At 39.1% G+C, this 6,258-nt stretch overlaps 1 protein-coding gene and 1 long non-coding RNA gene across 4 annotated transcripts in view; both read right to left on the reverse strand.

The window, feature by feature from the left end:
- Positions 1–6,252, reverse strand: part of LOC104988365 — a 12,118-nt gene extending 5,866 nt beyond the window's left edge. For both annotated transcript variants that reach the window (XR_825228.1, XR_825227.1), the window contains exons 1-2: positions 4,518–6,252; positions 266–349 (exon numbers count right to left, since the gene is read on the reverse strand). This is a non-coding gene — a long non-coding RNA (uncharacterized LOC104988365). The remainder of the gene's footprint in view (positions 1–265; positions 350–4,517) is intronic.
- The window catches only part of TBC1D4 (TBC1 domain family, member 4), a 263,231-nt gene that overhangs the window by 236,532 nt on the left and 20,441 nt on the right, over positions 1–6,258 (reverse strand). The gene's annotated exons all lie outside the window — the stretch shown is intronic.

Below are 6,258 nucleotides of genomic sequence, written 5' to 3' on the forward strand. Positions count from 1 at the left end.
GAAAATAAAAACCCTGCCACTTACTGCCCATATAAGGGCAAATAAAGCAGAAAATTGACAAAAAAAAAAAAAAACCCACAAAACTTTATCCCAGTGCAGATTCACTACAGCTGCAAAGTTGTCTCCATCATATCCAAATACAGACCCGTGTACGAACCAAAAGCCAATATATCTGCCCAGCCCCATCCACACCCAACACACACTGGTGGGACAGAGACAGGAAAACATAAGGAACAAACTCCCTCTTACTTGCTTGCCTACTTACTTATTTGAAAGATGAATGGGAGACACAGCTCTCCTTATCCACAGCAGTGATGAAATCCTGCCAGGAAGGAATTATGAAGACCTCCTGCCCAAGGTCACAAAACTATCTCAGTTTCTTCAGTTTTAAAGAACAGATAATAAATTCTCCACTCTACCACACTGTGTAAGAGGCTGACCCATTAATGTTTGTTATTAGTTATTAACTATCTGACTCCCCCAATAGATTATAAACTTCGTGAAAATTGTCTGTGTACCACTATACGCCAAGTGATTAGCAAAGTGTGAGTTTGCTAATATTCAAGCAACGTTTGTTGAATGAGGACTTCCCTGGTGGTAAAGTGGAAAGGAATCCACCTGCCAGTGCAGGGGACACAAGTTCAATCCCTGGTCCTGGATGATTCCATGTGCTGAAGAGCAACTAAGCCCGTGTGCCACCACTACTGAACCTGCACACTTACAGCCCATGATCCACAAAAAGGCACCGCGATGAGAAGCCTGTGCACCATAGTGCAAGAGGAGTCCCTGCTCTCCACTAGAGAAATCTCGCATGCAGCAGCAAAGACCCAGTACAACCAAAGAGAAATAAATAATTTAAAAAATTTGGTGAATGAATATTACAGACTACTTCGCCATTATATTTTCAGTGTAAATTAATAAATATTTTGAGTTATATGCCCATCTTCACTGAATTTGGTCAGCATGAATCATTCCTCCTAAGGCAAGATTATTGAATTGATTTTCTTGAGATGTTGGGCTAATAGACCCACCTATATTATCTAGAAAATGCTGTGTATCATGTTTACTTCTTGTTTGTTTGCTTGCTATTACTTCAGAAGCAGACTTGAATACTGGATTAATCATTTAATTGCAGTTCTTGCTTTGTGGCACACTTTCATCATTGTTCTAAATGTAGCTCTCTTTTTAAAAAATTTTAACTTATGTATTTACTTAATGACATAATAAAGACCATGAACTTACTTCCCAACCTGAACAACTAACTAGACATGACCAGTTTACATCTACTTTGGTTCCTCGTCTGCTGCTGCTGCTAAGTCACTTCAGTCGTGTCCGACTCTGTGTGACCCCATAGACCGCAGCCCACCAGGCTCACCCGTCCCTGGGATTCTCCAGGCAAGAACACTGGAGTGGGTTGCCATTTCCTTCTCCCCTGCCTCTATCTTCTAGCTTGAAAACTAGAGGGAATCACTGACCCTGCTTTTGGTTTTCATTCCCTTTGTTTTTATGTTGTAAACATAAACATATGTTGTTGTTTAGTCACTAAGTCATGTCCAACTTTTTGTGACCCTATGGACTGTAGCCTGTCAGGCTCCTCTGTCCATTGGTTTTCCCAGGCAAGAATACTAGAGTAGGTTGCCATTTCCTTCTCCAGGGGATCTTCCCGACCCAGGGATGGAATTCATGTCTCCTGCACTGGAAGGCAGGTTCATTACCACTGAACCACCAGGGAAGCCCTGACCAGGTTGAGTACTCCTCAAAACTGCCAAGGTCAACAAAAACAAGGGAAATCTGCAACACTGTTACAGACAAGCTTAAGGAGAAGTGATGACTAAATGTAATATCCTGTCCTATACAGGATACTGGAGTAGAAAAATATATTAGGTATAAACCAAGGAAACCTAATGAATCAACACTGGTTCATCAATTGTAACAAATGTACCACACTAATATAAGATATTAGGGCTTCCTTTGGACTGCAAGGCGATCAAACCAGTCAATCCTAAAAGAAATCAGTCCTGAATATTCATTGGAAGGACTGATGCTGAAGCTGAAGCTCCAGTACTTTGGCCACCTGATGCAAAGTACTAACTCATTGGAAAAGATCCTGATGCAGGGAAAGACTGAAGGCAGAAGGGGACAACAGAGGACGATACGGTTGGATGGCATCATTGACTCGATGAACATGAGTTTGGGCAAGCTCCAGGAGTTGGTAATGGACAGGAAAGCCCGGAGTGCTGCAGTCCGTGGGGTCGCAGAGTCTAATGAGCTACTGAACTGAACTGAATATAAGATATTAAGGGAAATGGTGTGAAGTATATGGGAACTCTCTGTACTATCTTTGCAATTTTTCTAAAATTTAATAAAAAAATAAAATTTAAAAATTATTTGAAAAGATAATTCTGCTTAAGCACCTTTAAAAACAAAGCACAAGCATGTTGGAAGTTTCAACTATCTTGTCTTCTGCTCACATAAATCTGGTGTGTATGTTAACCTGTCTCAGTAGAAATGAAAGACGAAATGAAAATATTTGGGTTTTACTTAATGAGCTTGGGGATAATCTGTTTCTCTTTGGAAACTAAATGATCATTTATACATTTTCTAACTGGAGAATGAGGGATTTTCCAAAAGTTTACATTTAAGTCAAGTGTTTCAAACTTGAAACCCATTTTCCCACAGAAATGTTGTTACAAACAGTGGTTAATTCCCAGGCTAACCACTGAAGCTCCTTAAAATCATAATAAGCAAAATGGATGTTTTCAATGAAAAGTGTAAAAACTGTACTATGGGGAAAAAAAAAAAAAACTTGCCTTTGAAATTCAATAGATAAATTTAAACATGCAATTTAAATTTATTCTCATCAAATTCATCACCCAGTGTTTGGATTAGAGGCCTACTCTGGGCCTCTTTGCACATAACTTGAAACACCAAGAATGAGGGTGGGAGAGAAGAGTGAAGATGTTAAACTCGAGTTGGTGGGCGATGGAAAGATTCTAAGCACAGTCTGGGAATTCAGGTATATGGTTTTAACTCAGATTGGGCAGGCAGGTTTCTATTCTGATTTTGGGGGAGCAGGGGGCAGGCGGGTACAGTGAAGTTGCTTGAATATTCATTGGAAGGACTGATGCTGCAGCTGAAGCTACAACCCTTTAGCCACCTGTTGCGAAGAGCCAACTCGTTGGAAAAGACCCTGATGCTGAGAAAGACTGAGGGCAGCAGAAGGGGGTAACAGAGGATGAGATGGTTGGATGGCATCATGACTCAATAGACGTGAGTTTGAACAAACTCCAGTAGATAGTAAAGGACAGAGAAGCCTAGTGCACTGCAGTTGCAAGGGGTCACAAGGCTGGACACAACTGAGCAACTGAACAACAAAATGAAGTTGGTACCCGAAAGGACAGTAGGGACAGAAAAGGGCTTTGCCTTCTCGTAATCCTACAATCTTTAGTGTGCTACTTCGCAAAGGGTGGGTAACAGAGTACATCTGTGGGCAGCTGGTAAGCCACGAAAGACCAGTCAGCTAACCCTTCATGCTGGTGGGGTCTGAGTACAAGGGTAGGCAGCCGCAGGCAGTAGACCTGGGCTCCTCACACTAGTGTGCTACCAAGCAGAGGACCAAGAAAGTGGATTCACGTTACACACCTGCGGGTATGCTGACAGGGTGTGAAGTGGACTGAAAACTCCCAGCAGGGAGGGTCCAAAGAGGAAACAAAGGTAAGAGGCAGAAATGAAGTTTCCTGCAGTGGTGCCAGCCAGAATGTCAGACCCCAGCTGGGGTCACCATTTCTATAGGAAGGCCTGTTTGATGTATTTCAGGTTTGTCTATCCTGGTTTGGGGATGCACTACACATTTGTTAAAGATACATTATACCATAAAAAGAACTGTAAGGACTTTTCAGAAGCATACATAAAAACCAACATTTTTATCGAGTATTTTAACAATTTTTTTCAGTCTTTATTTTTTGGCCACACCATGTAGCATGCTGGATCTTAGGTCCTCAACCAGGGATGGAACTTACACCCTATGCATGGGGAGTGTGGAGTCTTAACCACTGGACTGCCAGGGAAGTCTTTTTTATAAAATGGTATTTTTTAATAATACAATATGAACTTAAAAATAATTTTTTAATTGCTCTTCCTCTCCCTCTTCATATTCTCTCTCCATCAATGCTTACAATCCGGTAAACTCCTTGATTTTCCTAATTTTCCATTAAGAATTCAAATATATATTGAGTACATTTTACGTGGTTTTATGAAATAACTGTTATGTGTTAACACCAGGTGTATTGTCAACACATATTGATAATGACAAGTGAGTGATATGCTATAGCAGAGATACAGTGAACTTATTCAACCATTTATTCAATTCTTTATTATAGACAGCCGCTGCTTCCTTTACTTTGCTTTGTACTGCTTGAGGAAATGTTACAATAAAAATCTTCATACAAATATCTTGTTATTCAAGTTTATGCTCACTTGCTATTGTAACAAACACTCTAAAAATCTCACCAGCTTACCACAACAAGAGTTTGTTTCTAGCTGCCATCCCTGCCTGGTGCAAGTCAGGCTGTTACCATGACGAGTGTGCCTCCAGTCTTGATTCAGGGGATCCATCTTATGGGTTCACTATCTCAGATCTCTTCGTTTCCAGCAGTCAACATGAGAGAAAGCTTGGAAGACAAGGAAAGGTTTATGACAAAGACTGGATGTGGTTTGGGACATGTCTGCCCCAGATTCCACTGGCTACAACCCAATCAGAGGCCCCAACCTAACTGCAAGGGAGGCTGGAAGATGCAGCCTTCCTGTGTGCCCAAACTGGAACTGGGTGAACATTTAGCCAAATTTGCAAATGTTTTTATATAGATTAGTGGCTTTATTCCAAAGGATGTATTTCTCAACTGCAATTTCTGAGTTGCAAAATTTCTACATAACATGTGTGTCTATATTGCTTTGCAAAAAAGATCATAACTCCTGTCAGCAGAGTACGAATACTCAGCACCATTTTTGCTTTTCTAAACCTCCCTTCCAAAGGTGCTGAAAGACTAGAAACTCAATTGACCAGATTCCTGTGTCAACAGGATCCTGGTTTAACTTCCAGCAATCAGAGGCACTCTCACTGAAACTAGAAGAGTGAAGAAAGCAGGTAGCCTTTATTTCATTTGAACATGCTGACAGATGGCAGAAATGGCCTGTATAGTGGCTTCCAGGTGACATCCTGCATTGTGCAGAGATTACTGGCAGGGGCTTTCCCTGAAATTCCTGCACTACTGGATTTTCTAAAAGCCAGCAATAATTTCTCCTCATTCCCTCAGTCATTCTGACAGTTAAGTGAACATCTCATTTCTTGTATAAAAACCTCTTCTTACTTCAAATACTTAAAAGAAATTTGTTTGTAGACTAAGAGCTAACTTACACATCAACATAGCAGGTCTTTTACTTTTGTTTAGGACCCATTTTTTTCTCACATATGATTTTTAAATTCTTATATTTCAAATATATTTGTTTTATATTACAGTTGTGGAATTGCTGTCTTCCCAAGCCTTAGTTAACATAAATATTCTGTAACACTTCTAATTTTTATATTTTATAGTTAAATCATTAACTCATCTGAAATTTACTTTTGTATGTGCTATAACTGCTAGTATTATTTATTAAATTGTTTTCTCATCCAACTGAAATACCATCTTTGTCTCAAATATCCTTATCTATTTCTAGGCCACGTAGTCTCTTCCAGTGATCTGTTTAACTGAGCAAGCCATATAATATTGCCTGTTGTGGTTTTATAAAATATTTTAACTGTTTTACAAAACTAAATTCAAGAGATTACCCAACACAATAATCTGTGTTACCAGGTTAACTCGGTTATATATAAATTCTTAATAAAACGTATCTTTCTATGTCTGCATATACTTGAACTTTCTATAATATTAATAACAGAAACATCTGAATGCTTGGCTAATATAAGGGAGCAATGGCCAATCCTAAGCTGATTCCAAATTTTTGAGAATCAGCAGCCTCACTCTTCTCACGAACTGCTTTCATAGCAAATGAATGTTATAAAACTGAATTTGTAAAGTAACATTATCCTAATCAAATACTACTTTTGCCATTTATATGTACTTTATATATAAGACTGTAATATAAAGGCATCTATGTAAGAGCTTGTTTATAAAATGGGTAACACTACCAGTAATTTTTAAAACTGTTGGTTTAATACATAAACTTGTGTTGCTTTTACTATTATTCAACTGTTTATTT

Source organism: Bison bison, unplaced genomic scaffold (genome assembly GCF_000754665.1).
Source record: "Bison bison bison isolate TAMUID 2011002044 unplaced genomic scaffold, Bison_UMD1.0 scf7180017864128, whole genome shotgun sequence".
Classification (NCBI taxonomy): domain Eukaryota; kingdom Metazoa; phylum Chordata; class Mammalia; order Artiodactyla; family Bovidae; genus Bison; species Bison bison.